We start from the raw sequence: 9,754 nt of genomic DNA, 5'->3' as shown, positions 1-9,754 counted from the left end.
TAGGACAGAGAAAAGCAATTTCTGATTACACAGACCTCTTTTTGCCATTTAACAGGGTTTAAATTGAATCACTGACCTAAAATGTTAATTTTGAAAATTACTCTTAAAAAAATATTTAGAAAAAGTTGTTGCTGCTTTCAGTTTTGTTCTCTGAAGACTGCTGAATGACACAAAAAAATGTATCTAGCATTGTCTGCTTGTTCTAAATAATCCTTTTTAGTAGGATTAGTCACAGTATTCAATAAAGAAAAGGAGCAATTAATTACATTCTTATGAAATGAAGAAAAGAAGAATCTCTGAACTATTCTTTCCTCCTCACCTTCTCCATTTGAAACATAAAATTGCATTATGTATTTTTCGGTTATGGAAAAACTTTCAGTCTTCAATTTAAACGAAAGCAGTGGGAATGAGCAGTACATGACACAAAATTAATTTGGATTGACTTTTTGGTACACTAGGGGAATGTATTGCCAAAAAGCAAAGGCTGCTTGATTTGTAACAACTGTTAATCCATGAAGCAAGGCTCTGCTACTGCAAAGAGCTGTCGGGGGTTTTGGTCAACAACCTGTGCTCAACCCAAACAAAATTTTTTTTTGGAAGTTTGAAAAATTGAATGTGGTCCTACTTGTCCTCATCACCATGGCTTGAGTTTGGTTAGTATGACAATGCTACAATGTTCATTAAAGCCCTTAAGGGGTTTTTCTAGCTTTTGTTACAAGGCTTGCATAACAGTTAAAAAGCTCTGAATATTCCTCTGTGGAAAAGAAGGCGTGAGGTTAAACTCCTGGAAGAAATAAGACTAAGTAGACAGCTACAGAGGAGAGCAGTGTAATAATAAGGATGTATGATCAACTCTTTGATAAATTTGGAGAAAATGACCACAGATTATTAAGAGGGACTGCAGGGGCAGTGGGGGCAGAAAACGCAATATTGAGAAACTGCAATTTTCCATATGTAGGTTGTGTAAATGGTACACAGGGGCATGAAGACTCTTGGAAAGATTAATTTGAGAACCCCCAAAAGGGAAACAACTCTTATTAGTCTGAAACGGTGCATCAGGCACACATCAATAAGTAATTGTGCAAGAACCACATTCTCTCACTAAATTTAATGTGACTGTAATCGAACCACCTGCTAGGAACAAAAACGCTTTAAAAAATTGACTGCATAAAAGTTTACTACCAGAAAGAAAGAAACTTTAGGAAAATTGGAAGGGAGAAGGGTAAAATGCTAGTAGCCAAGTGTGAAAGCACTGAAGGTCTCAATGCTGAATGCTTAGAGGATGTGCATGGCACCTATAAAAAGGCTGCTATGCAACAGACTGCTATGCAGTTTATAATTACAAAGAAAATAATTAGGCTAGTGATAAAGCTTGCTGGTGACAGAGAGTTATTCAGGATTACTGAGTGCAAAGAGTTACAAGAAAAAGTCTTACATGAAACTAATGACTGGGGGCAAATTTGCAGAAAAGTCCTTCTAGATAAATGCCAGGTTACATGCATAGAACAAAAGAACTAAGGGTACAGGCACACTGGTACCCTCTGTTCTTGTTCAGAAAAAAGATATTAAAGTCAACATCAGACACATCTTCATTGCTTTGAAAAGTACTAGGTCAGTGGTCAAACCTGGTCTAAAAATTATTTAAATATTAAGAACGAAAATAAAAATGCAGAAGAATGTTAGAAGATAAATATTTGGTGCACCCATATCTTGAATATTTCATGAAATTCAGGGTTTCTCTATCTCTGGAAAGATCGAGATGAACCAGTAAAGGTCCTTATATCAGGTGCAAGCTGATTATGTATGAGGATAGATTAATGGGCTACAGCTCTTTACCTAATTAAATAGAGTGTCATCATAAAAGTGTCTTAAAGGAAGTGTATACTTCATACCGCTCCTGAGGGAGATAGCATCCTGGAATCCACAAATTATATTAAGTTAGTGAATAGAGAGTAAATTTCAGTGCTTTCTTGCAAAAGAACAACCACAGAGAGATATTTAAAACAGAGAAAACTGTCTTCAAAATATATATATATAATTAATTTTCAAATTCGTTTGACATGTGAATTTGTGTAATCAGAAGTACAAGTGAGTCCAAGAAAGTATCCATGGAGGACAGATCCATCACTGGCTAACAGATACAGCTCTTAGGCTGCCAGCTGCAGGAGGCAAAGGGAGAAAGCATCACTATTCTTCTTTCTTTCCTGAACATCTAGTGCTGACTGTTGCCGCAGCCCCATGCTGGAGGGATATTTGCTCTGACCCAAGATGAGTTTCCTCTGCCCTAATATTGTTTTCACCACCTTCAAGCTTCTGTATTTATTGCAATCTGGGACAAAGCTAATTTTCTTTTAAAGTACCATAATTCAGTCATGACAAATCCACTTCCAGTTATCTGAACCCTTGTTTTATAGTGCCTGGATGGTGCGAAATCATCTTAAATTATATGTTGAACTACTGGTCAAAGATTGTTCTAGGGGTGTGACACTGAAGGACCAGGAAGACCTTATTGTGCTCTTTCAGTGACTAAAGGGGGCTTGTAAGAAAGGTGGAGAGGGACTTTTTAAACCAAAATAGGGTAGATTTATATTAGATATAGGATGAAATGTTTTATGATGATGGTGATGAGGCACTGGAACAGGTTTCTCAGAGAAGCTTTGGATGTCCGACCCTTGAAAGAGTTCAAGGCCAGGTTGGACAGGGCTTTGAGCAACCTGATCTAGTGGAAGGTGTCTCTGCCCACGGTGGGGGGTTGGAAAAAGGCGGTCTTAAGGTTCATTCCAATGCAAACCATCCTATGATTCTGTGAAATATTGTCTCCAGTATCATCAGCTTGTCAGTATGAGAGGAGCTGCAGGAGAAGCAGATCTGAACTGTTTCCACTGAAAGGGAGGGAAGCAGGCTCATGTCACTGCTAGGCTGCAGTCAGGCCCTTGATGTTTGTGCCTCGTTGCCAGCTAGCATGCCATCTCTGAAATGGCACCTATACTGCAGAGTCAGTTTAAATAGTTACAACAGACAAGGACCTTAATATCACGGAAAATAAAGAAATTATTATTTTGTGAGCTACCTGCATTAGGTAGCTGGGGCTGTATGATGATCTTGGAGCCTGACAGGATTGGCTTTGATTAAATACAATCATATGCAATAATTCACATGATAATTTGTGATTTCTGGAGAGTGTGATATTGCCCAATCAGATGCTCTGTTTCCTAGAATTATGCATTTTTAAACAGAATACCTCACTCGTAGCTTTTAAAACAATCTACAAATTTATCTTCACAACAATAAAGTTTAGTTCAGTGTGAGATTGTATTAATAAGCTGTAATTTCTTATATGACACTTGATGGCTTTTTAATTAAATGGCCATAATATTTCAAGGTCAACATCTCAACTACTGCTAGAAGACCTGAGCGTTCAGAATTAACTTCTGTTCATCTCAAACAAGTGAAACCTACAGGTAGAGCAGTCGCATAACTGAATGTTAAAAGACCCTATTTCTTCAAATATTGCCTTTTGATCCTCACATAGCCACTGAGACTCTGATTGCAACATTCAATGCAGGGAGAGTGTTTTCCTATCTCAGATGGATTGCATACTATTATTCTTTTAATTGTAAAATGTGTCTTTTTTGAGGCAAAATGGATTTGATGGTGAGTAGCCACCCTGACAGGCATGGAGAGGCTGCATGTACAGAGCTTCTGCTAGCATTTTCTATACTTGTGTTTCTTGAAAGAATCAAGTCTGCACTTTTTTTATTTTTCCTTGAAAGATCCATTATTTCTCTGTAGAAGCCAACACCCCAACAATTTAACCAAAAGCAGGTTTGCCATTGTAACTTGAAGTGGTATGTGTAGAAATATCTGCCCAAACTAGCACAGATGGAAAATATAAGATTGGATAAATATCATTTTCAGTGTTTTAATATGTGCCCTTTCCATTCCAGTAGTATTACAGGATCTTTTCCTATTCTTATTTCTCATTTAACATTCACTTGATGTAGCTGAAACTTTGCTGAAGTCCCTGCTGTGCACCAAGACCTGATCTACCTCGATGTTTATTGTGAATCACTCCAGAGATGCTCAGTCTGAGGGCAGGAGCCAACCTGCAGCACTGCCATTTGGTAAATACCTGCCAAAGTCGGAGACCAGTTTGCCCAGGCAAAAATTTTTATTGAACTAAGAGTGAAATTTGAACTGGGTTCTGACTCAAGCAAAACTGGGCTGCTTGAGTTTCACCATCATAATGATGAGATGTTCTCCACATCACATGATTGTCTGCTGGGTAGGTGTTTCAAACAGGAATAGGATTATCTAGTTATTTGTTTTCATGATATGTGTTTGTTAATGAAAGAAGTAGATAAATGCTAGTTGACTGTGTCTTTCACCCATACATCGACGATTTAAATGTATTCCAGGCTGTTAGTGACTGTTCATTTTTTCTGCTCTGTTGCTGATGTCTGTCAACAAAGGAGGAGAAACGGGCAGGCAGTTTTATACTATTCCTTTTTTATGGTCAGCAGGGTCACTAGCACGGCTGTTGTAAGGACCATATATGCACCACATTGGTCTTTGAGAAGTGCTTCTTTCGGGGCTGCAGATGAGCATTAGGTGAGGGTAAAAACATTCCAGGTTGTTTGCCACTGACCAAGCCGTAGCAGTTCATTGAGAAAAAAAGACTGTTGTGTTGTTTATTACTTAGTCTGAAATGTCACTTATTTCAACATTTCTAATTTCTGCTGTGTTTTTAAAATGTGTCAATGTGGTAGAGACTCTTTAGAATTAGAGATAGTACTGTGTTAGACATGATAAAGGTAAAATAATAATACGTAGCACAATGGAAGATAAATGATGTACTCCTGTAGTGCAAACCACTGGCTGCTAGTGTGTCAGAGCCAGTCCCTGTCCTTATACTCTGTATTCATTAGCGCCTCGAGGGATACTTATTCACCTTATCTCTTCTGTTCTAGTGATACACCATTTTTCAAGGGAAGAGAAGCACACACGAGTGATAAAAGAGATGGCTCGCATCTTGAGAGTAGGAGGCCAGATAATGATATATGTGTGGGCAATGGAGCGAAAATGGAGAAGATTTGAAAAGCAAGACATCTTTGTTCCTTAGAAACCTTCACCTCCTTCCTGCTCCTCAGGTGAGCCTTCCTCACATGGAGTACAAAAATCAATTCTTCACAAGGACAAAGCTGGCTTTGAACCAGCCCTATGATAAGTTGGATGGGACTTCAGAGGTATTCAGGACAGCAAGGAGCTCATCCTGCAGAGGGTAGAAAAAATCACTGTGCACAGTGTCAGAAAATATCTCTGAGATGGTCTCTATTTGCAAGATCACTTGACTCAGTATTAGATTTGGGCGATCAAAAGCACCAACAAAGGCTCGTTAGTTACTACAATTACAGTGTTCAGCTGAATGAATTAAAAAGGAGAGAAAAAGTTGGGAAAAAAACAGAGACCATGGTTTTCTGAAAATTTCTTCTGACTTTTTTTACATTGCAAACTGAGTATTGAAAATACAACAGCTTTTGAAGTGGCTGTTAAACCCGTGCTGTCCATGTCCCCGTGTTGCTCAAAGGCTTTCAGAATTAGGACAAGCAACTATACAGCTCCCTGCAGCTGCAGGTACTCTTCATGGTTGCAGAAGAGTGTATTTACCTGACCTGATTTCACATCAGAAAGAATTAGCTGTCAGACAACTACTTAAAATAGACCACCATCCAAACCAAGGAACATTCTGTCAATCTCGGAGCAAAAGCAGAGTTGGATCTTCTATGCAGAAAACAGTCGGTGAGTGTGCCCTGACCATGCACACCCAACAGCAGACAGGTCCTGGTGGGCCTCACTGGGGTACTGCCACATTTTTATAGAAAAGAAATTGGCCAAGCTGATAGAGCATCATATCAGAGTTTTACGTATTACTCATTCATACTTTGACCATGCCAACTGGTGAGTGATCATAGAAAAGACTTAAGTGTGGAAGACCCAGGGAAAATTCCCTTATTGAAATGCACAAGGAATATTTAGAGGCTTTCTTCCTTTTGAAAGCTCTGAGCCTTTGAAAATCTTTCCTGAAATTTTTATAGCCTTGGGTTTGTTTTGGGGAGAGGGGTATTTATGAGGAGAGTGCTTTGAAACTCTCAGGTTCTGTAAGTTTGTTTTCTTTGATTTTGTTCTTAAAATACATCTCTTTGGAAATTTTTTTCCTGGAGTTATTATTTCAGGCTGAGCACATTTTAGCACACTGATCCCTTTTCATAAACAGCTGCCAGCTGTGTTTTGTTGCTTGAAAATAGCTAAAATACTGTTGGAAGGTGATTGCTGGATTATTTTTTATGTGTGCATTAAAAGTCTTTGTTATTCATTTATTACTATATAATCACTCATGTCAACTTTTTATTTTAAAATTTATTGTAGTCTGCCACTTGATGTAACATAACAAGGAAAGGAATTGAAAGATGCCCTATTTTATTACAGTTCCACTTTTTCAGCCCATATGATACTTCCAGTCACATGAGATAGACTGTCTTTTATGAGGACTACTGGGTGTACAGAGCCCTCATGGTAGAGGCAGTAACTCATGACACTGTCATAGTCCGGTGATCTTTTTCATTGCCTTGTAGCAGTCACAGCCAAGAAAGCAAAGAGATGTTTGGTTTCCTATATGTCACAACATGACCCCCCAAAAACATGGTTTTAAAAGTAAGCTTAACATGTATGTTTGAGGATACAGCATATATAAATATGATAAAGAAGCTTAAGGGTTGCTTTTTCTCCTTGTCAATAAAGCTAGAAGTCAGGATTTAACAACTCATTTATGTCTGTACAGTGAGTGAGCATAGCACAGAAAAGTGTTCCAGCGGCCACAAGTCAACTGAGAAAATATTTATTAATAGAAGCATGCAATTCTAATGCTTTTATCTGCAGATTTGCAAAGATGAGAGTAATTACCTCACTTTTATAGATAAAGTAACTGAAACAATTTACTGCTAAAGGTTGCAATGTAAAGTAAATACTAGGAAGAAAAACAAACAATAATCCCAAACAACACAGCTGCTTTGTTGATGATTATTTATTAATGTCTGCCCATAATTTTACTTCCTGCCTTTGTTTCTGTGGATTTGTGAAGCAGCAAGTCAGAGATCAAATTTGTTTTCTGAGAAATAAGCCCCTGCATGTTCTTTACATGCCTGTCAGTAGCAGGTGTATACCCTGTTTTCAGATGTAGCATGGAACAGTGCAGTAATCTCAGGTTTTTAATGCAGTTTCAATTTGATTTGGATGTAATATCTGTAATCACATTTTCTTTACTTCCTTCCGTGGAGTTCACATCGGCGGTATCATAGTAAATCTTGTATTTTCAGGTGGAAAAGTTAGATAGGCTAATCGCGTGCTCCATCTGTAATGACTGCCTTTGCAGTGCTCCTTTTTTCCCCCTTAAACGTTAGCATCATCGTCTGAGAGAATAAAATCATTTTCAGCCACAAAATGTTGCTGCTGTTCAGCTCTGATGACAACACTCCTTTCACTTCACACGCTTGTTCCATTGCCAGAAGGATTTGACAGCATCTCCCTATTTTTCAGTGCATCTTCAGGTTGCCCAAAGCAGCAGCAACAGCTTGCAGCTCTGAGCCTCTCCATCATGTCTGCTCCAAAGGTTCAACAGGCTGTTAACCCACACAATGCACACGAAAAATGCCTCTGATGATAGCTACCAGTCCTTTCTCTCAAGCACATTTAACATTTAGTTTTCCTAGAACAATACAGGTATTTTATCTGAACCTGACTAGTCCTTTTGGAAGGTTTTAGCCTGCTCCAGAATTCCCTAAATGAAAGGTGCTCACCATCTCCAGTGCTTCCCTTGGGTGCAATGAGTCAGCAGTGGATTTTTCCTAATGATATCCCTGTCTACCTGCTCTAAGCCAGCTGTTTCCAAACCAGATCTGTGTCACAGAGACAATACTCGCCTAACTGGAAGGAATTTTAATGTCTGGACAACTGTTAGTGGCTCTAAAAGCAACTCTCACCTTCAACAAGGAGTTAATGTACTTATTTTGAATGAAACACACTGCAAAGGACCAATTCTTCTGTACGGAAATTCTGCCTAAGGCATAGGTTAGACCTCCTTCCACATGGGATGGCTTCCACTCATGATGGCTGCCTCTGGGCTTCCTGGGATCAGAGTGAATTCAGACTTTTGCAAATGAAACTACTCCAGGACAGGGTCCTGACTTTGCAGGGGAAAAAAGGTAAAAACATGGATTTGTTTGAAAGGATCATGTATTAATAAATTCTTACATTTATGCATGTCAGAAATGTTATAAAGCTATAAGCTCTATTTGAAATTATCATTTTGAACAGGATGCCAGCAGCAAAACCAGGACTGAATGCATTCCTACATTTCTACATCACAGCCTGTATTTGCAGTCCTCAGGGTAGGCACTGCCTTGCACAAAGGAATATAGCAGGGAAATGCTCTGCCCTCCTGAGCAGCACTTGATCCTAATTTGTTTTCCCCTTGCGTTCTTTGGTATTCTGAGATGGATTCTAGAATAGAAAGGTACAATTTTTCTTGCTTTTAGTTTAGGCATCTAGTCTGTGTGTAAGTCTAGCTTTGTGCTCCATATTGCCTGTGGAGTTAATGGCAAGGACTAGCCCCTTTTGAGGGGTGAAATACACCTAGAAGAGCTGTTGGGACTAGCTAGCTTGTGTTCAGCACCTGCTCATCTTTTTCCATTGCTTGTGGAAAGAGCTTAGAGAGGATCTCAGCCTTAAACACTGACACTTCAGTCCTTCAGTTAGGAGAGATGGATCCTACCTAGGCATCCTTTAAGTTTTAAGGATGGGAAAAAGAAGCATGAACAACATTCAAATCAGGTGGACTCATCCTCTCCTTGGCCTTTTGGCCAAACAATGCTGACTACATATCCCTATTTTGTAGAAACCACGAAGAAAAATTCCATGCTAAGCTGGGAGAAAAGACAAAAAGCAGCAGCCTGTCTCAGCTCTTCCTTACAGCATTTGCCACTCTGAATTTACAATAATTTGAGGCCTTACCTGTCCAAGGGACACTTTCAGAAAAGCTTCCAATGTCTGACACTGTCTCTGGTCTACTAGCAATGTTCCCCTTTACAGATAGTAATATTAATAAAATCAATGTTTTCCCACTTTTTTTTTTTTCTGGGATTTGGATTTTTTGGGATTTGGAGATCCCAAAAAATTCCCCAGTGTTTGAGATTTCTCAGTTTTCTGCACAGGCAGTTGCTGTGTTGTTCCTAACTTCTTTTGTGGAGTTCTGCAAAAATTGTCCATAGCCACCCTAGGATCCATGAGCACAGCTTGGCATCCTCTGTTCTGTGCTTGCCACATGAAGCACTGTCAAATTGAGTCCCACACAGCCCACGTGAAGTTGGCACAGCAGCAGTAGCCGGTGCTGCTCATATCACTAAGGCTAAAACACTGTGAGTGAAACACTGTTTATCCTCCTTCGGCATAAACAGGTTTGATGAGTGTGAGCCTATCATAAAAGATTTTTGCCCACTAGGTAAATGACCTTCTTCTAATTATCTGCTAATTGTCAAACAGCTAACCCCACTTTTTACCAAAATTCTTTCTCCAGAGAAAACTCAGCCAAGAGTTTCATAAATCTTTTTCCCTCATCCTTTTTAATTTTAAAAATTGTTCCAAGTATAATTGGTAGCTATCACCTAAGGAGACATTCCGTTTGAGTTAATCAGCTCCTGCA

The sequence above is a fragment of the Manacus vitellinus genome, unplaced genomic scaffold, assembly GCF_001715985.3.
Source record: "Manacus vitellinus isolate BGI_N305 unplaced genomic scaffold, ASM171598v3 scaffold_2_pilon, whole genome shotgun sequence".
In the NCBI taxonomy this organism is placed as follows: Eukaryota; Metazoa; Chordata; class Aves; order Passeriformes; family Pipridae; genus Manacus; species Manacus vitellinus.
This window is presented reverse-complemented; position numbering follows the sequence as displayed.